Consider the following 23,880-nt stretch of genomic DNA (forward strand, 5'->3'; position numbering starts at 1 on the left):
TTAGACAAGAACCCACTGATTCAACCAAGTTAAGGGAAAACCAGGAGGTGGTGGAACTCTTCACACGGGTTCAATGGATATCTTTTTGTGACAAATTGCAGGGTTACGATGATGAAGTGGCAGAAGAATTTTTGCAGGCTTTGAGGCCGAAATCCAAGACACTGGCCACAGTGAACTTCAGGGGTCTAAGCCTCAAGCTCACCCCGCAATATATCAGTCGAATTACTGAACTTCCAATGGGTTTGCCATGGGATAAGGAAGAAAGGAAGTTGAGCCAGCAGGCCAAGAAAGAATTCTTTCCACCTGAGGAGGAATTCTCGGAGGACAAAAATGGGGTGTGTAGAACCAGTTTTCTGCCACCATGGAATGAATTTAGCCTGCAAATCATGAAGTATATAACCTGTGAAGGCCGTTTTAGCATCATGTACGCGTATCACTTTCGGTTGCTCACTGAATTGAGGCACCGGGTTGATCTTCCTGTAGAACAGAAACTGAGCATTCCTTATTTCCTGCTACAGTCCCTAATTGAGTGTGCCACAAAGTTAAAAGAAGGCATACCAGATCAGGTAGCCCACCATGGGTTGATTAAACTTCTTGTGGAGGATGCGCTTCATTCCTATAAGGTTCCCCTCTCATGGGAATCATTTAGGAATTTGACAAGAGATGGAGACATAAGGATGTTGATTGAAGAAACGGGTTCCTCCAGCAGTGAGGAAAAAGAAGCAGTGGCCGAGGGAAAGAAAGAAACAGGCCAGAAGACCCCGACCACAGTGCATAAGAAAGAACAAAAGAAGAAGCATGAGAAAAAGGATGACACAGAAAAAGGTGACACACCCATCTTGTCAGCAAGAGAAAAGAGGTTGAAGAGCAGAACGAACAAAGCTGAGGTGGTCCACATCAGCCCAAGTACCTCATCACCACCTGCAACCAAACCAAAAAGCAAAACCCATGCAGCAAAGCAAGCAAAGGTGGTGACACCCGTGTCTACAGGAAAGCAGAAACAGGCTTCTACAGGAAGCCTGAAAACAGAGAAAGGGACTTCTACAGGAAGCCCGAAAATCATTGAAAAAGGGGCTTCTACAGGAAGCCCAAAAATTACCAAAACAGGGGCTTCTACAGGAAGCCCGAAAGTGGCTAAAACAGGGTCTTCTACAGGAAGCCCAAAATTGGTAAAGAAAGGGTCTTCTACAGAAGGCCTGGAAGTGGGTAAAGCAGGGTCTTCTACAGGAAGCCCGAAAGCAGAAAAGAAGTGGCCCTCTACAGGGATCCCTGAGAAAGAAAAACGCAAGAAAGAGAAGGCTGGCATTCTCGAAAAGGAGGCAGCAGCTGCGCTGGCCGCCCTTAGTACACCTCCAAGGCCAAAGGAGAAGAAAGAGAGGGAGATCCCTCTACCCTTTGAAGCTAGGAGAAGTAAGAGAATAAAAACGGGCAAGCCGCAACCTCCACCCAGCAGCCAAACCATTTTAGGGGGTGTCCCTACTTCACCCACTGAAAGATCCCCCTCTAAAACATCGGCCACCCCCGAGAGGGGAAGTCCAAAAATAACTTCCTGGACACGAAGGATAGGCCAATCGGCTTCTGAAGCCCGGCTCAAGGAAACAGGAAAGAGGGAGGAAGCGCCACCCTCGTCACCGCCAGGGGCAGAAGAGGCAGGGCCACCAAGAACAGGAAAGGAAGAGCATGCTCCGGGCCCTAGTTCTCGGCCAAGGACAAGGAGCTGGAGCAAGGTTGCTCAGGGATGAGCAATATTTTAGCTGGGGGGTGATGATGAGCCCCAATTTTTGGTACAATTTGGGCTCATTTGGCCTACTTACCTTGCTCAACCATTCATCTTTTATCACTTATGCATTCATTTCTTAGTATATTCGTGTTATTTGTAGGAAGAAGGGCAGGCATTATATCTATGTGGCTAATATATGATGATTTCAGGTTTTTGGCATTAAAGAGAGCAAAAGACCACGCAAATGGAGACAAGGAGACAGCAAAGGTGACATTGTGGGTTCATAGGGAGGTTGTCCACAGTCTTGATGACCTTCCTCGTGATTTTCACCTTAACTTCGAGCTCCAACAGCTCTCCCCACCGAGCTTAAAGGCAGCCAACACGTTCTACAGGATCAGCAGTTTACAGCAGTTTGACTTTCAGTTGGACAGCCAAGCTCCACGAATGGAGGAAGCCAACTTGATTTTCATTGTGTATAAATATGAAGGTCGTAGCCTTTGTTAGGAGCTTTTTGAACTTTTGAACTGATATTGTAATTTCTGAGCACAGCTCGGTGTTTGTTTTTGTAAGCCAGTTTTGGCATGACATTAGACTCTTGATTATGAATAAAGGCAAGCAAATTTGGATCTAATTCTGAGCTTTTAAGGGAGCTATAGCTCTCAGGTTAGGGCCCAACCTGAGAGCAATAGACCTCCTCTCCTTGTAGTGTTATTTGCCTTTCTTTCCAGCACTTTGTTTCTTTGTTTTGATATGCATTTCAAGATCACAGTCTGCTGATTTGATTTCTTTAATGAGATTGAGTAGGATTAGCTTATGGTTAAATCACTTTCAGTTGCTTAGATTAGAATAGGAGGATTGTAATTCACTGGAGCTCCAAGAAAAGGTTGTTAGTACTTCACTGCCATCTCTGTTTAGAGATTGGGGTGCAGTCTATACCAACCACCAAAAAAAACGCAGTCTTTTTCTACTTTTATGCAAGCTGCAACACAGTCGTTTTAATCGTGGATCCTTCCATGCATTTTGCTCTAGAGCCATACTTCTTCATTCTACCTCCATGCACGACTTTCCTTCACGATTTACATTGCTGTTCATTGGTTAAATAGCACAGGTAGCATAGGTCAACGAATTCTCGTTTTTGGTGCGAGACATAAGCAATTTTTTTTATTTACACTGCTCAGTATCATTCCATTTCCTTCTTCTTCTTCTTAACCACACCTAAAGCCACCTAATCGACCGTTGTTCAGCTCGTTTACCTTCCAACTCTTCCATTGTCCACGCAGCTCCATTTTCTTGACCTTTCGTTGCTGCCATCCTTCTATCCACCAACCAACTCCGTGCACTCTCTCTCCATCTTATTTCTCTGCCTCTGAGCCACCACAAGCTCCATCTCCACCTTACCCATCCACCCATACCGCTCCATCACCTCACCATCACCCAAAACTCCAACCATAGCACATCCTGTAGAAGTTAGCAGATTTCCTGTAGGAATCCCTGAGTTTCCTGTAGAATCCTCTGCAGACATCTTGTAGGAGCCTGCAAACTTGGTTGCCGAGCACCTAAACGTTGTGGACTTCTGTGGACTGATGCTAGTGATCCTCTGGGACCTCTCCTAGCCCTCCTTACCTTTCCCAAGCTTTCTCTCCCTTCGCACCACCTCTGCACAGCCAAACCTTAATAAGAAACAAAACTGTAGTCACTCCAACCACTTAAGCAAAAATACCAAAACAATGTTCTTTTGATGAAAGTAATTTGAGTTCATGCATTTCACATCATTAGAAGTAATGGCATCCTCTTTAGACATTTGCACTCTCACTATTGCATCATAAAGGTTAAACTAGTCAGATTAGGGTTTACTAGGGTTTCACGTTTTGTTTTGCTTTCAGTGCATTCTTGCAAAGTAGGTTAATTTCCTTTGAGATAGCCTTCGTCCATCATTTAGAAAGCTTCTTCTGAGAACATATAGAAGTTGGCTTGAGCCCTAGCGGACTTGTGCCAGCTGACCAAGTGACAACTGCGACAAGAGCTAGTACTTGTGCATACAGCACCGTCACTTCCAAGTTTGTTACGAACTACCGTGTTGATAAAATTAGAGATAGGAAGCTACATGAGTTGTAGCATTATTGCTACAATACTGGAGCCCACCAGTCCCTAAGAGGTGAAAGATGGATGATGAAGGAAAACTTGTTGGCAACCAACAAGTTCTAGGAGATTCACTGAAAGATATCTTATTAACTTGACTTAAATTAGATGCAAGATTAATTGAGCAATGTTTAAGATATTCAATTAAATTTAGACAAACCAAATTTAAAGTTATGAGACCAGTGCCTTTAAATACAATGCTAAAAAAGAAAAGACTTTCAAGATAAATGATTCACCAAATAACAAGATGACAAATGTTGCTTTAGATGGATGATCGACTAACTCTATATGAAATGTAAGATGAAACTAAATGTTAAAGACTTAAGCACTTAGGCTATGATTTGCTCTAAGCTAAATGCTAAGTACTTCAATGAAAATTTCAATGAAGATCCCAACTATGTAGATGCTCAAAATACTCAATTTAGGAAACGAAAGATATACAATTTTCCAAAAGTCCAGATAGAGTAATAAAAATGTTGTCACAATTACTTGAAAATTTTCCAAACTAAATATGCAAGAAATATCCAATAATTTAAGTAAATAAATCCCTAGTTAGAATTAATTTTCCTTTTAAACAGTGAGCGATCTCAATAGATATCAAGCGTTAAATAATTAAAACCCAATGCCAAAGATCATGAAACATAGCTGAAGCATGCAAAAGGCTTAAGCACTTAAATTTCATTAATTCATTTCTAGGAAAAAACATGACACTTAGATGTTAATCGAATAAGCACTTCAAATAATTCTGGAGTTAAATGATTTTCTAAATAACTCAAATCTATAAAATATTTCCTTTCTTATAGTCAAAATTAGAAAAGTTTAAGAAACTATATTGTTGCCTTGACTATAGAAAAATTTAAAATTTTTACCACAATTTTTTTTTTTAAATATTTAAAAGCCCCAAAACCCTTATCACAAAAAACCCAAAAATGAACTTTAGATTAAAAAATTATGTCATACTTTGGAAAATTTGTGAAAATTAAAATCTTTTAAAAGGGCCAAAATAAAACTTTTTAATGTGGAAAAGTTTTAAATTTAAATCTTTTTATGGGCCAAAGGCCACTTAAAAAATTTAAATCAAATGTTTATGAAAATTTTAATTTTAAAAGACCAAAACCAAAACTCGAAATGAAATTTGAATGAAAGTGTGAGGATAGGGTTAGGAGGAACAGAATGAGGAGATGGCGGTTGACAGAGACACAAGAGTAGTTAAGCAACGAAGGAGCTGCAAGCAACAAAGAGGATATGCAGAGGAGGTGACAATGTGTAGAGGGAGAAGGGCCGCAAGCTGAACGAGATGAGGACGCAAGAAAGAACGTGAATGGAGGAAAGAGGAACGCGTAGGGAGCAGTGATAAATGGACATCAACTCAAGAAAGAGGGAGTGGGGAATGAAGGGAGGATGCAGCACTGGGAAGAGGAGGAAAGGGGCTATGAAGGAGATAAAAGGGCCAGTAGCAGACAGAGATACGAGATCAGATTTCACTAAGGAAAGGGAGCTGCATGAGGGTAAAGGCTAAAGAAGAGAAAAAAGAAAAAACGAGCAGAGAGATGAGGGTTTCAAAAGGGAGCAGAGAGAAAAAACGCAGAGGAGAAGGTTGGCAGGGAAAAAACGCAAGGATTGGAAGAGGTTTTGCAAATGAGGGGAGGAAAAAATTCAAAATTGCAAAGGAGGAGATAGCTGGAGCTTTAAGGTAGCAGATGGGAGGAAAAATGGTAGCCCAAGGGTCCTAATTTTTTTTTTAGAATCCCATAAATTTTATCTCAAACTAATGTATTTCTGCTTAAATTATTTTATGAGAAAATCCCAGATATGAAAAATTTAATTTGAATATTTTGACTGAAAATTTTCTCTGTAAAAAATTGTTTTTGAGACAAGATCTTGCCTTCCATGGTTTAGATCTGTCTCGGATCTTGAAAAATCTCCTTGTATAACTTTAGATCTGCTCTTGCACAATCAGAAAATGAAATACCCAAAACTTAATATGTACAAAATAAAATGAAATCCCAAGACCTAGTTATTAAAAAACTTCAGATCTACAAAATTTAATTACAGATCTATACAAATAATTCACAGATCTATCAAATCTGAGGAGTATGAGTCCAACTCCACTCCCAGATTTGTAAATTTGAGACTCTTTCTAGTCAGATTAACACAATATTTTGAAGATAAATAATTTTTTAAGTTTTAAGTACTAGCCCAAGACACCCCTGCAAGATATAATTTGTTAGATAATCTAGAAATTTTAATCGGAAAGCTCTCCAGATCTTAAGTTTTAGGAGTCGGTTGGTTCAATTGAGAACTCCCCCAAATGCCTAAAATTTTTGAATCAAATGATTTCTGTACACTTATAAAATAAGTCATTAAACCAATAGAGGTATAAAATAACTATTAAATCTTTAAAGATTAGGGATACCTGCTAATCAATTAAAAATCTTAATGCTATCTTAAAACCCAACAACCTAAGCAAGATACCTGTGCAATAGATTGATCTACAAGACCTATTAAACAACATATAAATAAGATCAACAAAATTTTAAATACAAGTTACCATAATATACCTGAGAGGAACATTGCCATCAAGTAAAACCCCAAAGACTTTGCATTGTATTATTCCAGAAAAGTTTACAAGAGCTTTAAGAGTTAGTACACGATCTAAAAGATTGGATGATTTGAATGACAACTAACCTCTTATTTATAGATTAATTCTCCAGCAGCCAGTTGGCTTGATCCCCGTCAAAGTAATCTCAATCGTTAAAAAAATAAATATCTTTTTAATCTCCTCCATCAAAATTATTTTATTTTTGAGGAAATTCGAATTTTTCATTTAATTCAATGTTAATCAACTCAAAATTAACTATTTTGAGTTCATGTCCTCAAAAAATTGACTTTGACTTAACTAGCAAGGCCCAAGGATCCAAAATCTCTTGAAATTTTCAATATTCCCTTGGTCAGGGACTTCCAAAAATTAATTCTTCTAGAACCCATGAATTTTTTAATTTGGAGAATTAATTATTCCTAGGACTTAAAATTAATCAAATTTCTGGCTTAGGATTTTAATTTATTTTTGCCAGAAAATTTAATTAATTGACTCATGAGGGGATCAATAATTTTTCCAACCCTCTAATATTTTAGGCATGGCATCTAAATATGAGGGACCATGCACTAAAATATTTTTTACATCAAGATATTACAATTTAACCCATGACGGGGGAATACCCATTCACTATAGACCCTCAATCACTTACCCAATTTTGCAACTCAAATATGATCTAGTAGAAAAAGTAATTTGTAATAAAGCAATTTAGTCTGTTAGCTTAAATTACTTCAAAATTACTTTTACAGAGACTCGACTAGAACACTAGGACTTACATAAGATTTTGAAGACAAAATCCACTCTAGCTTTGGGGTGAGGCTGGAGATAAAAACTCTAAAGATCATCCATGTTTAAAAACACACATAAATTGATGAGACGAAAAACCCCCTAGCATAGAAATTGTCATCAAGACAATAGGCTTACCTAGGTTGTTACATACATAGGCGGTTTTATTAGGATCATTTACATTATAAACTTGCAGAATGGGTTTACAATTCTAACAAACTAAAGATTGATGATGAATCCTGCATGATCTAAATAATGAAATCCCTTTTGCGAAAAAATGGTGTACTGCTATATGGTTGTTGACACGGAGTGGTCAGCAGTCCCTAAGCACGATCTTTAGATTTTTCTCCCTCTCAACCAAATTTGAGAGGACTTCCCGATACTCAGAGAAACGTCTATAAGCCCCACTATCTACCAACCAACTATCACAAGAATTCGGAGGAGAGGAACTAGAAAGAGAATAAATAAGGATACATTCAAATTGAGTAGAAGTTGCATTATTTCCATACATGGAGTTCCTTAACCTCTTTTGAGGATGATGGTCTTCTTCACAATCATCAAGAGCATCTCTTCTTCTTCTATAATCTCTTATTCTTTTATCGTCTCCTCTTCCTCTATCATCTCTTCTTCTTTTATCATCTCCTCTTCGTCTATCATTGAACCTAATGTTGTTGAAGCCATGATTGTTGTTGTATTTGGGCCTTGGATCATTTTCATTTTCCAAGCAATTTTTGGCGAAGTGTTCATACCTATGGCACTTGAAACACTCAGCTTGTCCTTCTTAAATCTTCTTTGAGAGTCCCTAGATGTTGCCTTTATTGAGTTAGATGGACATCCTCATTAAGGGAATTTTGAGGTCTAAAATGGGCTTCATAAAGAAATTATAAAATAATAGTGGAAATAATAAAATAAGATTATATTACATCATCAAATTTTAGAGGGAAAAAACCATTTTTTCAACTCGTATTTTCAACTTATCAACCTAAGGATTTACTCAAATTTCAAGCGGAAACACTTGTTGGATGCAAAATTTGATTCCTCATCCAAGGAGTACCCATGTTGAATACTTTCGATGGACCTTGATACATGAAAAATGTGATTGCAATCAAGTTTTTTCATGAATTCCAATTTTTGGTGTAGCAGGGTCCATCGAAAGTATGAAACATGGGTACTCCTTGGATGAGGAATTAAATTTTGCATCCAACGAGTACTCCCACTCGAAATTTGAGTAAAACCTTAGGGAGATAAGTTAAAAATACGAGTTGAAAAGTAGTTTTATTATTTTATTATTTTTTAATCTTTTAATTTTTTACTTGAAAAAATTGTCAATCGTCCCCCATGGTTGACATCATCATCTTGAATCCTATTAGTTCTTATAAAGTTTACTTTGGTTGTACGTTTTTCTTAGGAGGCCCACTTTAGACCTCAAAATTCCCCTAGTGCTTCATTTCCTTTTCTTGTCTCAAGCAATAAAAGCATAAGGTTCTCCTTCTTCATGCTTTTGTACCCTCCCTTTGGAGATCATCGTGGATTCTTCTTGAGTACATTTTCCAACCAACTCATCAAATGTCGGAAATTTTTCATTGTTTCTTATAGTAGTGATGAAGGTTTCCCACATAGGAGGAAGACCTTGAAGAGTAACAAGCACTAGCTCTTTGTCAGATATAGGCTCTCCAACAATTTGTAAATGATCCCTTAGTTGGGATATCCTCATGACATATGATTACACAGATTCCCCCCTTGTTCACCTTAATGTCCTTGAGTTGATTCTTCAAAGAAAGAATATGATTCAAGTTGTTGACCTCATATTTTCCAACCAACTTATCATATATGTTCTTAGACTTCATCAATTTTCCAATATATGTACGCAAATGATCTTTCAAAGAATCAGTAAGAATTTTATTGGCTTTGAGCTCACCTTTATTATATTTGGATTTCGCAGCAACATAAGCATTTTTTGGTGGCTCAGGTACTTTTCCTTCCACATATTCCATGACTTCATTATCATCCAATATGACTTCCAATCTTATCCTCAAAGCAGCTAAATTTGATGAGTCACCCAACTTCTTTGTATCCTTGAAGTAAGAAGTAGACATCTTGACCAAGTCAAATAGGCTCCTTTAGCTTCTTCCAAAGATGATTGCTTCAAAGGTGATTACTTTAGTCTCTTGTCTCCTTGGGCTTTTCTTCACCTCAACTTTGATGGTCATGTTAATTTTCCACTGTTCTATGCTTAGTACAATCACATAGCCCAATTCTTTCTTCAATTTGCAAAGTCAAACTTTGAAAATTTTGGTCAATATCAACAATAGTCAAAGTGTCTCCAAAGCAGCTCGGTCAACATTCAAGGAACTCAACATCCTTTGCTTATCAAAGTTAAGGAAAAATGGTTCCAAAACAGCTTGGTCAAAGGAGAGAGAATCCTTGCGGTCAACTTCAAATTTATGTGATCAAAGTCAATAGTTAGTAGCATTCAAAGTAGCCTAGAAAACCTCACTCTCTTTGTCAAACAACTTGTCCTTCCAAAACAGAGAAATTCCCATGTCAAATGAAGTCAGAAAAGCTCCAAGATCGAAAAGTCAACGTTGGTCAACGTCCCAAAAGAAAATATGATTTCCATCAACAGAAAAACACTTCCTCTCCTTTGCACATGTGGAGATAGACCTACAATATCATATGAATTGAAGATGTGTTGATGTGATGCTCCAAAGTGATGTGACAAATGATGTATTTATATGCTTCTGAGGTGGTCAAATCAGCTTGCCCAGGCCAACTTGTACTTTTGTGTACTTGTGGATTCCACTACAAAAATTAAATCTTTCCTTGACCAAATTAAATTCTTCTGAGGGCTAGGAGGGGTCTTTCTTGATGAGGAAGGTTGGCCAAAGGAGGGAATTTATCCCTGAGTTGCCAAATTAACACATAGATCTAGACAATAATCAGATTGTGGAAGTAGGTCTCTTAAGAGTGATCTCAACGCACTGTCCTTCACCAAATCTTTGAGACCATGTTGATTTTTTATAAGACAAGCACATATTTTTTGCAAGATAATTACTTCCTGTAATGAAAAAAGTTCGTATACGTAGCAATAATATTCAGAATACTTCGAAGACCAAGACATCCATTGTAAGACAAGTAATTATATATTGAATATTATATAAAGAATTTATGAGATGATTACAAATGAAGGTGAGGGCCTGCTTATATACCCTAGGAAGGTGTCATTTTATGAACGGTCGTGTCCTTAGGGACATACCTCTTCATTAACTAATTAATCATTATTTATGATGTGTTATTATTATTTATATCTATATTTTATTCATAACATTGCCTTCCTCCTCAAAAAGCTTTGTCCTCAAAGCTTGTTGATGAAAAGGCTTGATCTCTTTTTCTGTTTCGAATATCTTCTTGTCTCAGAACTTCATCTTCATTGATACAAGGCAATATGATCCTCTAAATGATAAACAAAATTGTCACACTGAGAAGGGATCAGACCATCATCAATTAATTTTTTGTGGAATCTAGCAGTGATTGGAAACTTGTGATGAATTGTTACCACAAGACCGGATTACATAAAATTCAGTAATCTTTAGAACATAAGTTTGTTGTTTATGTTATGAGTGATACTAGTACGTAGATTGGTTGAAGAGTTTTCTCCTTTGATTCTAATATCGATAAGGAGTTCTTCTGTTTTGAATTTGCCTTATCATATGTGTGGCAATTTCCTGATTAACTTTAGGTACTGAAGTTGCTGAACTGTTACAAAATCATCACATGGAGTTTCCATCATCTAAACTGCAACATCTGAATATGTTCTTCCTTTAAATAGTTTTTCATCTTCTTGAGTTGTGATATTGATTGGATCGGTGTTCATATTTTTTTCTTCAATGTGGGCTAAGGACTTCGACACTTCTTTTGTGATAAATTCTTATAATTTGTTCTTTAATGTTTTCTTATCATTTTTAAGTTTCTTAATTTGATTGAGTAGACTTTGATTATGATTTTTAAGACGTAAGAGTTCCACATTTTCTGGATCGACTTTATTTTGGCATTCAAGATTCTCGTCTTTTAAACACTTGATTTGTTCTAATAATTTTTTATTAAGGTTCTTAAAGCAGAAATTTTCTTCTTTTTTCTCCGATAAACATTCATTGAGTTTCTTGTCAAAACTTTCCCATTCTTGTTCTAACTTGTGCTTCGTAATGTTACACTTTTTGACTTGTGCAAGTAGTTTTTGGATATGATCTTTTAAACAACAATCATCTTCGCTCTTATTGGATATGACCTCCTCAAGCTCTTTTTGCCTCTTCGTTATTCTATTTTGATTCTTTTGAAGTATTAAGTTCATAATTGCTCTAAAGTCATCTGAAGAAGGCATTATCTATTTTAACTTCATTGTCATGTCTCGGAATGTGATCATCCTTCTCTTATAAGAAAACGTCAAAAAACATTTCTCTATGTTTAACATGAATGTACCCAATTCTTTAAACCAAGATTGATCAAGAATTATGTCAACCTCTCTATCATACATGGTTACAACATGAAATTGAGATACGTACTCACAATGATCCAATGTCACTTGTAAATCATTAATTTCATATTTTTTACCAAAAATATCTTCTGCTTTGCCTACATTGGTATCTCAGATTAATAGTTGATTCACCAGATTAACATTAATATAATTTTCGTCGTTGCTTGTATTGATAACGATATTAAATTTTTTCCCTTGGATGTTCCCTTTTAATGCAATTATTTTGTAATTCGTGATCGAAAAACCTTCATAGGAAAATCTTCCTTTATTATTGAATTATAATCCATTCTTGGTCTTTAAGTATTTAAGTACTTCAATTTTTATTTTATTTTTTCTTCTAAAAGTGCTCTAATATTAATTATCACCTTTGTATTTTTTTTTTCTCTTTTTCTTGTAATTTGTTTTTATTCCTTTTTATATGAACCTAAAATACTATGTCACATATATTTCGTGGATTCCACACACACACACACACACACACACACACACATATATATATATATATATATATATATATATATTTGCTTTCCCAATACTATTAATATTTTCTTAAACCTCCCCTCTAATAATAAACAACTTTTAATGTCTTTAACTTTAACTAAAAGCTATTTAGTTTGCTTTTTAACTTAACAACTTTTGTTTTTAGCAAATTGTGTATGTTGCGTGTTTTAAATCCCTTCCCAGTGCTTAAATTCAACGGTCACACTGTTTTGAATTTTGGTTGCCTCCAAGTGTCATATTTTAGCCCTGCATGAATACCTTTGGCAACAGATACAATGGTTTGTAAGTAAGAGAAGGCGTTAATTCTAAGTTTGACTACCACTGCATCAGCGAGCCCTATTTCCCTTCGGCTAATTACATTAGTGATTGTAGTTGTGATTTGAAATGTGGTACAACTTCACTGTATGAACACGATGGTTGGATTCGATGGATTGACGGCTTGAGCAAGTAGACAACAAGACGAATGGAAATGATCAAACAGGTGAACGACAATATGGAGGGTGAGGAGGCTGCAGCTCTGTCTGTGGGTGGTTGTGTGACCTGGGACAATGATCTGATGGCTGTTACATGTTGTGATTGCTAGTTGCATGTCGACGACAGCAGAGGATTTAATGTGGGATAGTTATTCTATTGACAAGTTTGTGGCTTTAGGCTGGTTGACGGTCGTGTAGGCTTTGCTTGTGGTAGCTTTGGCAGTTGTCAAACTGCGCGTCTCGTCGGTGGCTGTAGTCCAGTCGTTGTGCCGACTACATGTAGAAAAGGCGCCTATTACTGGTGGTTTTCCGTTGTTCTCTCACAGTGGTGGCAAAACAATGTCTAGAGTGTGAACGGCAATGATGACGAAGGGTGTAGCCAACAGGTGACATAGGCCTAGTGGTGGATCGACTGACAGCTATGGCAGATTCCCTTGCAGTGGCGAACAAGGACTAGTTGTTGAGGCAGTTGCGGTATTGTGCTGTCGGGCCAAACTTTTTTTAATTTTTAATTTTTGAAATATATTTTTTTATTTTATTCAACTTTTTTCATTTTTCTAATATTCTCTTTTTTTTAATTATTTTTTTCTAATAAGTTTCTTTAATATAAATTTTTCTTTTTTCTTTTTTTTTTAATATATTTTTTAATAATTAATAATTACTATTATTATTTTAAGTGGCCAAGGGCCTGACAGCGAAATGGAGAATCTCCAAAATGTATAGTGAAAGCTTTTTTATTATGATGGCAACAAGGTTGATGAAAATTGACGGCCAAAGGTTGGGATCAAATGTAGCTTTTTTTAGCTGTTGAGTTGCCAGAGTATTGATACCAATGTAACGAACAAAGTTCATATATGCAACAATAATCTTCAAAATACTTTGAAGACCAAGCATTCATTGTAGGAAAAGTAATTGTATATTGAATATTATATAAAAAATTGATTAGATGATTACAAATGAGGGCGAGGCCTTACTTATATACCCTAGGAAGGTGTCCCTTTCTAAACGGTCATGTCCTTAGGGACATACCTCTTCATTAAGTGACTAATCGTTGTTAAATATTTATGATGTGTTGTTATTATTTATATCTATATTTTATTCATAACACTTCCAATGATACAATTACTTATTTAGAACATTTCAAATCATAAAGCAACTACAGTTCAGAAAATTTCAACCATAAATGCAATAAGGCAATAGAGATCACAGTAAAATCAAGATGCATAAGAGACACAAAATTTACCTTGGGAAAACCCCAAACCAAGGGAAAAACCCAGCAACATTTTCTTAGGAGAAATTGTCCAATTCAATCAATATGTACATTTGATTTTCTAGTCAAAATACCAAACCATTGACCAAATGAAATTCCAAGTCAAACCAGTCAAAGGAGAGAGAAGAAGTTAAACTTTTTCTCACAAGTAAAATATGGTCAAAGAGGCCGAAATTTAGCTTGTCGTTGCTCCTGGTCAACTGAGGTTAAGGGGGGTGAATTTCGATCCTGCTGCTTCACAAAAAAATTCAATCAAACTGCCTAGTTTGGCTTGCGGTCAATGTCCAATCTTTTTCCTTCAAAGATTTGGTCAAGGTCAAATCAAAGATGCTCAAAATATGCCCAGAATATTTGTCGTCCAATCAATGAAACGTTCCAATTCAAAATAGCCAAAAAATGCCATGATCTAAGTTGGTCAAACTTCAAATTCTTCCTCCTTTGCATGTGTGAGCAGAACATCAGAGTCGCTTGAGAGAAGTCGAGTTGATGATGCCGAATGAGGAGGTCTCTTTGTCAATTTATATGTGTCCAAACAAGTGGGTTTTTGAGAAATGGTCAAACCCCTTCATGAGGTCGGGTCAACCTGTCAAATTGGTGCCGAGTTGAACATCATAACAATAATAGTTTTTCTTTTTACTTGTTGACTTCAAATATCGACCACAGCGACATATTTTCAACATACATGAAATCCAAAAATGAAATATATTTTATTTTAATTTCCATAATTTTTTAGGCCGACTTAGGAGGCTTCTTGCCATGTGGGAATACCTCCCAATGATACACAAAAATCAACACTTCCTCTTAGCAAAGGGAGGTATTTTCCTTCGCTGCAACAATTTCTCCTTTAGTTGAAATTTTTCCTTCCTTAAGAAGAGTTTATGAGCTTGCCATATTGATGCATGTCAATAGATAAATCCATCTTGAAGTGGACAGTGTAACGCCTCATATATCCAAAGTTGGTCAGAGTCCTTTATGGCCCCTTAGGCAAATGTATCAATCTCCTCTGGTCATGACCTAGCCTAGGCATCCAAATTTTTCTAGCTTCTCAAGAGAGAATTTGTCTTTGGACCATTCACCTTTTCTGGTAAAAGTCCTTTATGACCTAGCCAAGTCCTTCTAGCTTCAAAGGTGAATTTCATATATCTCCTTTGGTCAACATAGCCAAGTCCTCCTGGCTTCTAAGGAGAAGATTTTTCCAATCCTTATAATTTCCTTGGGACATTCATCTTTGGTCAACCTAGCCAAGTGCTTCTCACTTTAGAGGTGAATGTATCCTATGATTTCCTTGGTAAATGCCTTGGGACATTCACGTTTTTGGTCAAAGTCCTTCATGACCTAGCTAAGTCTTGGTGGCTTCAAAGGTGAATGTATTCATCTCCTCTTGGTCAAAGTCCTTTGTGACCCAACGAGTGTTCTTTATGGCTTCAGGATATGGACAACCTAAAACCTGAAAAGACCTCATCCTTCCCTTCCAATGAGGGAAACATTTAGCATCATATTAAGCTCATCTTTGATGTATGTCCAAAATTTGCTCATATGTGGATATCTATAGGATCTCTATTGCTCCTTTCTGTATCATGTCTCAAATGAAGTGGCTTGGCCATGTCCTTCAGGCTTTTGAAGCAGGTCTTACTGTGGTAGTCTTGGCTTCTCCCTTTGTCATGTGAACAACTCCTTCTACCACTATTGCTCCCTCTATCATGTAAGCAGGTCCTTCTTCTATTGTTTCTCCTTACTAGGAGAAACCTCTTGTCACAAACCTTTCTTTGTTCTTCCTGATGCTGCCATCTGTTGCCAAAATCATTGCTTTGAAGCCTTCAAGATGTACATGTAAACCTCATTCAGGAGGCCATGGAAGAAGTAATTATAACCAAGAAAAAAATATATAAAGACAAGAGGTTCACCAAGGAAAAAATAGCTATAATCAAGGGAGAAAGGTATGAAGTACTTATTTCTTGATTAAGGAAGAAATTGTAGAGGGTTGTAGGAATGAAGTCCATCTACAATCTCATCAAGCTTGGATTCCTTTGACTTCTTCATCTTGCAGAATAGGCTTAGAAAGCCATTCATTGATCTTAGGAATTTAACTCTTGTATCAGGTTGTCCTTTGCCTCCAATGCTCACATAGAGAGCAGCTACTTTAGACCATAATTAGTTGCCCACCTGAGAAACTTCCTTGATAAAATTTTCAAGTTTGGGCTTATCCCTTCAACCCATGCACTACTTGTTGTCAACATAAGACTCCTCAATCAGCTCTTTGTCTGGTTATTCTATCCCTTCTTTGGATCTTGGTCAACTGTTATAGATACTACTAACGATCGTTGTACTACCTCTACTACCTCCATCTTCCTGAAGATCAGAGGTCCACAAAGTGAGGTTATCCCTCAAAAGTTGCATGATGAAATGATATCTCTGTATGACTCTTCACTCAAGGTGTCAAGTTCTATAATAGCTTCATCAAAAGCTTGCTTGTCCAGATGACAAGCCCTTTCAGCTAAATCCATTATTTCATAGTAGAAAACAGAGAAGTTCAAGGCCAATCTAAGCCTGATTAGATGAGTTGGCACTAAATCTGACTTTGTAGTACTTGAAGTTATCTGGTAAGATTTCAAGCACTGATTAGCGGCTTCTTTTCTATCATTTCATGCTCTGAATTCAGCCAGATAATGGTAGTAGTCTCCTTTCATTTTGTAGTAAAAAACAGTGGATTCGCCAATACTAGAGGAAGGAAAAAGGTGTTCATCAATGATGGTCATAATATCATGGCAAATCTTGGAAATATTTGCTTCCAATTTCTGTCTGTACTCCTTGATACATTTCATGTTATGATCATTGTCCTTCACTTCCTCCTCCTGCTCAATAGAAGAAATTATTCTCCACGAAGCTCGTCGAGTCTCAATCGCATTTTTCTACAGTTAACTCCACATCCAACTTTGCGACCCTCTTCATGGCTTAAACCATTTCATCATATCACTTAGCCTGCTCAACGAGTTTGTCCATGTAAACATGATTCTCCCACTCCTTGTCGCTACTCATCATGTTTGAACACAGATCCATAGACTGGCATAGCCTGGCCTCTTTGAAACTCCTCCTTCGGTGTCACGAGAGCTAGAGAGTAGTGGAAGAACACTCTAATGTGATTTATATCGACATTACCCCATATATTACCCAACTGTCACTGAGATACTACACCCGAGATCAAGTGAAGTTGAAAAATTTCCCCGTCCGCTTGTGAAACATTGTCAGATCCACTTGAGTGAACAGTTACAATGGGTACTTCTAATCTATGCAAAGAATATATCATGTCCTTAGTTCTTTCCTAGGCTAATCTTTCGAACTTTGCCCTCTTCAAAAGCTCAGCGATTTTATTGTCAACTGATGGAGAAAAAATACCATTACTCTCGGATCATACAGTTTGAGACCCTCGGCCTATATTTCTTGGCCAGGCCTACGGCCCTGTGTCCAGGCCAACTCGACCATCCGATGTTGCATGCCATGTAATGTATATGGTGACCAGGTACTACAATGCGTTGTCTAGGGTGGACCAATCATCCAAAATTTCACATTGTAGCATGTCAATTTGATACCAGGACTTTCCAATACGACAAAATTGTCCAACGAAACATGTCACAGAGATAACCATAGCTAGGTCAATAAACTTGACCTATGATAAAGTTTTTTGCCAAGATTGAACTAGCGAATCATATTATTTATCTGGATTGCAAAATCTTACTTTGATCTACGTATCTCTAGTGCATCAAATCTGTTAGTGTCTGTGTAGGGATTGTTTTGCAAATATTCCAGGGAAACACCATTGAAACTGTTGCACGCAGATCATATAATTTGCATGACAAACTTCTTTGTGCATGCCTTGCTTAAATTACAGATTATACATGTGAAATTGCACCTCTTCACGCATTGTACATGTTGTTTGATCCGCAAATCACTTCAAGTTGACTTGCGCATAGTTCCTGTTGAAAAATGTGTAACTAGGTTCAGCCTTCATAAGTATGAAATGTATTTTTTAAATATATGATTTGAATCTCGTGGCTCTGATACCACTTGATCTGAATCTCGTGGCTTTGATACCACTTGATCTGAAAATGATCTAAGATAATTAATAAGGTATTACAGACTCATGTGCTGGGATGTGCCTATGTTATTTTATGCAACTGATCGATAATATTGCGAAATACACAAACACTGAAGCAGTAAGAGAAACATAATAAGCAAACACAAACACAACAAATTAAATAAGGAGTTCACCCAATACTCCTGGGCTATGTCTCCTGGTCCAGCCTTCAGTGGTGGCATCTCTATTGTGCTTTCAAAGCATAGTTTTTACAACAGTGAGCTCAATTTGAGTCTCACTTCAACAGATAATAATCAATAGGACGGTACTTGGATTCCCCAAGTCTTTGGAGTACACATACTCTGCTTACTGAAACTTGACCTTTATTGGTCACAAGGATATGAGTCCAATCTGAGACTCAATACATGACAGGCATATATAGAGGAGTTTGCTTGAACCTCTCAAGCCTTCTCTGGAGTACACAGACTCTCTGACTCTCTCTGTCTCTCTCTCTCGAAGCTCCCTTTGCTTCTGCAGGCCAGCTCGATTTACTTCTCTCTGTTCTCTACTCTTTACTTCTTGCTCTCTCTTGCTTGCTTGTCTTTCTGTTAGTTCGTGGCTTTAAAGCCAATATTTTTGACTTTTCGTTTCCACTTCCCGGCTTTCTGGTTCTCCTGCCTCTGTTCATTTGAATTCCTCTATTTTGCGTCATCATCCCTGTGTAATGCCTCACAGGGAGGTGGCCACCTGTTTCATAACGAACTGAGTGTCAGTTCTCTTGGAAATGTTTGAATTTTCGTTATTTCTTTTTAACTCCCAGAATGCATGCGAACATGATTCTTCTACCAACTCATCGTTCATGCCAGACTTCAAATCTTATGCACTTGACTTGTTTACCCCGTTGAATCTGGTCATCCATTGGATCGCATTTTTGCTGTCGATTTGGAGCCTCTAGATCCTATGGTCTCCGTCCATATCAGGCAGGTAAGTAGCATGATGTTTACCCGTCCGATGTGAGCGGTTTTCTCTCTCTTCCATCGGACGTGTGGCACCCATTGTGTGGCATTGGGTGGGACTCGGTTGAAACCGCTTACTGCTCAAAGTCCTTCTGATATTCTGCCGATTTGTGTGGGACCCGCCTCTGACGGAATCGGCGTGATATCTGTACGGTTTTATGAATTTTCGGGTCTGGGTCGCTCGTGCCTTTTCCTTCTTCGAGGGGTTTGCGCGGCTAGTCACTAATTGCATATCAGAAACTGCCCCCGTTTCTTGATATGACCTCCCATCCTGCTAATTTGTGACAGTGCATGTTACCATGGGCTAATGGTCTGCGCACTTGATCGAGGATCCTCGTTGCTCTGCGCTGACCACAAATTGCAACTGGTACGAGGATACTTCTGATAAGCTTGATATTTATAAGACTTTGAAACTTTGGCATGAATTTTACAAAGTTCATGAAAACTTAGAGAGTATTCTAGGATCCAATTTGGATCACGGCCTTCCCACTGAAAAAGCTTTTGGACCACCAAAAGTTGGTTTTCAAGCATCGACTAAGTGAGGGTATAGATTCCTCACTTGCCTAATTTCTATCCATTTTGCACTGCTTGGTTTTGAACCTTTGAGCCCAATCTTGAGGTACTAAACATCACCTCTGTGCGCAGTTCTCACCTTAATTGTCTAGAACTGTATCTTCCTGCAATTCATTGAGATATTCAGGTAATAGATCATCAATAGAAGGCAATTGACTCTGTTCTCCGGGATCTTCAATTAATGAAGGCTCAAATAGTCTCAAGCTTTCTTCATTAACAACTGAGTAGAAGTGCATGTAAGCTGGTAAATCAAGATGAAAAACATTCTCACCAATTTTCTCAAGTATCTTGAAAGGTCCATACCTTATTGACTTTAGCTTCTTACCTTCACCTTGCATTTTGTCTTTACTGATATACAATCAGACTTGATCACCAACTTGGAAACTATGCTCAATTCGATGCTTATCATGCATTGCCTTGTACTTGGCTTGGCTCTTTTCTAGCTGTTCCTGTACTGCCTGGTGAATCTCTTGGATTTGTTCAATGAACTTGGTTTCCTTGTCCACATCACTGTGTCCATCAACCGCTATGTCTTTACCAAAGAAAAGACCCAAGGGAGACCTTGGTGTGAAACCAAAATAGGTCTCAAAAACAGATCTCTATGTAGAAGAATGTTTAGCACAGTTGTAAGCATGATGCAATAACATAAATGTTCACCCCAGAGCTTGGGATGCTTCCTGCAATAGCCTCTGAGCAACTGGATCACTGTCCTGTTGACCACTTCTGTTTGGCCATTTGTTTGTGGATGAAAGGCTGTGCTCTTCTTTAGTTTGGTGTCCAGCAATTCCCACAGACTCAACCAAAAATTCCCAACAAATAGGGAATATCGATTAGATATAATTGAAGTGGGCGATCCAAAATGAACCCATACATGCTGAAAGAACAACTTTGCTATTTGTTCAGCTGTAATCTTTTTGTTACAAGGTATTAAAATACACATTTTGTTGAGCCTATCCACAATAACATATAAATAGTCATGACCTTTTCTAGATTTAGGTAGTCCCCCAACAAAGTCCATGGAAACACTTTCCCAAGGATGAGAAGGAACTGGTAGTGGAGTGTACAAGCCTAGTTTTCTATTGTTGGGCTTGCTTTTAGCACACATAGTACACCCTCTTACATATCTAGAAACTGCCTCATTCATTTTTGGCCAATAACAAAATCTTTGCAGTTGTGCAACTGTTTTACTTACACCAAAGTGACCTGATATTAGAGAAGTGTGTGCTTCTCGAATTATCTCTACTCTTTCAGTTTGTGGAATGCATAACTTTCCAAAATGATACAAGAGTTGGTCCTTAATTTGATAATCCAATTCTTCTATTTGTTTTCCACAACTTAAAGTTGCATATACATCTTTAGAATCTATATCTTGAGCATATTGTTCAATGTAGCTTTCATGCAATATTGAATTATGCTTAAGTATAGTAGATGCATTTATGATTGGTCTGGACAACATATCTACAACTTTATTGTGTATGCCCTTTTTATACTTGATGACTAAATGAAATTGCTGTAGGAAACCCATCCACCTATATTGTCTTGATTGTTGCAACTTAGTTTGTGAGTGTAAGTACTGAAGTGATTGATGATCAGTATGTATAACTGTCTCTTTTCCGATTAAATAATGTTTCCACTTTTTCACACTCTGTACTAATGTATACAATTCTTTATCATATGTGGGATAATTAAATACTGCAGAATTAAATGTCTCAGAATGATAACATATGGGTTTACTGTGCTGCATCAACACTGCTCCCATGGCATAGTCACTGGAATCTATTTCAATCTCAAATGGTCTTTGAATATTGGGCAGTGCTAGTACTGGTGCTTTGCTAATCTTTTCTTTCAAGGTGTCGAATCACCTTATTCAATCCTGTCAATGCATGTAAAGGAGCTGCAATTAAGGAAAAGTTAGCAATAAACTTTTTTCAATATTGTGCTGCCCCTAGGAAGCTTCTAACTTTAGTAGCAGACTTGGGTTTAGGCCATTTTACAATGACTGCAACCTTAGAGGGATCTATCTTCAATTCACTACCCCCTACAATATGACCCAAATAATTCAAAGATGTTTTTCCAAATTCACATTTTGAGAGCTTAACATAAAGATTTTCTCTTTTCAAAACATCTAGAGTCTGCTTGACATGCTTCAAATGTTCTTCCCATGTTTTACTAAATAAAAGATTATCATCCAAATATACAATGACAAAATCATCAATAAAAGGTCTGAGTACATCATTCATTACTCTCATGAAAGTAGCAGGAGCATTAGTTAAGCCAAAAGGCATAACTAACCACTCATACAAATCCTGCTTTGTTTTGAAAGCAATATTCCATGTATCTTGCTTTGCAACTCTAACCTGGTGATAGCCACTATGCAAGTCCAACTTGGAAAAATAAACAACTTCTTTCAACTGATCTAATAGATCATCTATGCGAGGAAGGGGATAACGATTTTTGATCATTATCTTGGTCAGTGCTCGGTAATCAATGCACATTCTCCATGAGCCATCTTTCTTTCTCACCAAGACAATTGGAGACCCACATGGTGATGTGCTAGGTCTTATGAACCCTTTCTCGAGCAACTCCTGTACTTGTTTCTTGATTTCTGCATTCTCTAAAGCGGACAACTTGTACATTCCGATGTTAGGCAATGGAGCATCTTGCTACAAATTAATATCATATACTATTTCCTTTTGGGGTGGCAGGATTTTAGGTTCATGGAATAGTATATCATATTCTGAAACAACTTTTTCTAAATCAGTTTGCTATTTAGCATTATAGTCCTCAAATATATTGGTTTTACCAAGTTTATTTTCCTTTATAACCATCAGTAAAAATTGTTTGCATGAATTTACAATTCTTTTCATCTGCCTTGAGTTTATGAGAATATAATTATTCTTGAGTTTATGAGCTCTTACAATATATTCGATTCCCTCTTTAACTAGTTGATACTTGTTTTCAGCTCTGTAGAAAATTTCTTTTCTATCATACAAGTAAGGACTTCCTAAAACAATTCCACATATATCCAAAGAAACTATATCTAACTCAATCTCATCTACAAATGCCTGACCTAAAAGAAAACCTAAGTTTACATTGTCTAGTCACTTGTAACTTTGCTTTATCACATAACCAACGTAATGGATATGGCTTCTTGTGAGGTGTAGTTAGTAATCCCAGCTTCTTTACAATTGCTTCAGAGATTAAATTTACCTGTGAGCCACTATCAAGTAAAGTATCAATCTTTTGATGCTTGGAAATAACTCTAATATGAAAAAACTCATGTCTTTTCCTCTCATTTTCGTCATTATCAGGAGATTGTGCAGAATTACTAGTAGATGCTTCATAATTTTTACCTTTCTTAAATTCTCTATACATTTCCTCTACCATGGCCGTCATGATCATGAAACTATCCATGAAATGGGAGTCTGATTCCAAGGGACTTTCTTCTGCCATTTTCCTCTTAGGATAGACTATGTTAGTGTTAGTCTTTCCAGCCTTCCTCCAGTGATCAAATATGCTCTTACAAAGTGGTCTCAGAGTGTCAAGGTCAAATTTTGTCATTTCAAAGAGTTTTCAAGCAAAATTTGGTCACTAGGCATTAGGTCTAGGGTTTGCTTTCACTCCTTTCAAAATTGCCCAAACACCAATCTATGTTACTATTCAGCTGAGTCTATCATCATTCATAGGGTTTTCATTGTCATGTCAGTGTCTAATGAGTCATTTTACACCTTGTTCATGCTTCAGTTGCGCCTAGGTAAGGTCATTTCCCTCTCCTAGGGTTTTGAAGGCGATTTCTCGTGGACGGTCAAATCATTGGCAAAACTTGTATCCAGATGTTCATACACCTTCCCCTATCCTTCATGTACCTTATCAAATGCTTCCCATCACTGAGATCCCCCAAATTCCTCATTTTTGCACAAACCCTAGTTTCTAGCTACAACTTGACAATTTTCTAGGTTTGGCCTGTGTTTTTCCCTTTTGGACCCCTTCCCCTTGCTCAATCTTTGAGATTCCACTTTCCCCTGCTTCCTAACATCCCTCCCCACTCCCAAAAATTTCCCCAAGAATTTAGAAGCCCCCTATCCCCTTCATTTCGCTCCATTTCGACAAAATTCCTTGTTTCACACATCGGGACAAGTCGCACTCAAATGATGTTCCAGAGCAATAAAAGATGAATTTTGGAAAACTGAGAGAGGTTTTTGT

At 37.4% G+C, this 23,880-nt stretch overlaps 1 protein-coding gene and 1 pseudogene across 6 annotated transcripts in view; one reads left to right on the top strand and one right to left on the bottom strand.

Annotated features, from left to right (window-relative positions):
- LOC149177346 (uncharacterized) overlaps nucleotides 1-23,880 on the top strand; it is a 207,905-nt gene that overhangs the window by 156,660 nt on the left and 27,365 nt on the right. The window lies entirely within an intron of this gene.
- LOC149177347 (14-3-3 protein 7 pseudogene) lies at nucleotides 16,309-17,055 on the bottom strand (annotated as a pseudogene).

Source organism: Pinus tabuliformis, chromosome 4_1 (assembly GCF_031772625.1).
Source record: "Pinus tabuliformis cultivar Carrire ecotype Pingquan chromosome 4_1, CPIR1, whole genome shotgun sequence".
Classification (NCBI taxonomy): domain Eukaryota; kingdom Viridiplantae; phylum Streptophyta; class Pinopsida; order Pinales; family Pinaceae; genus Pinus; species Pinus tabuliformis.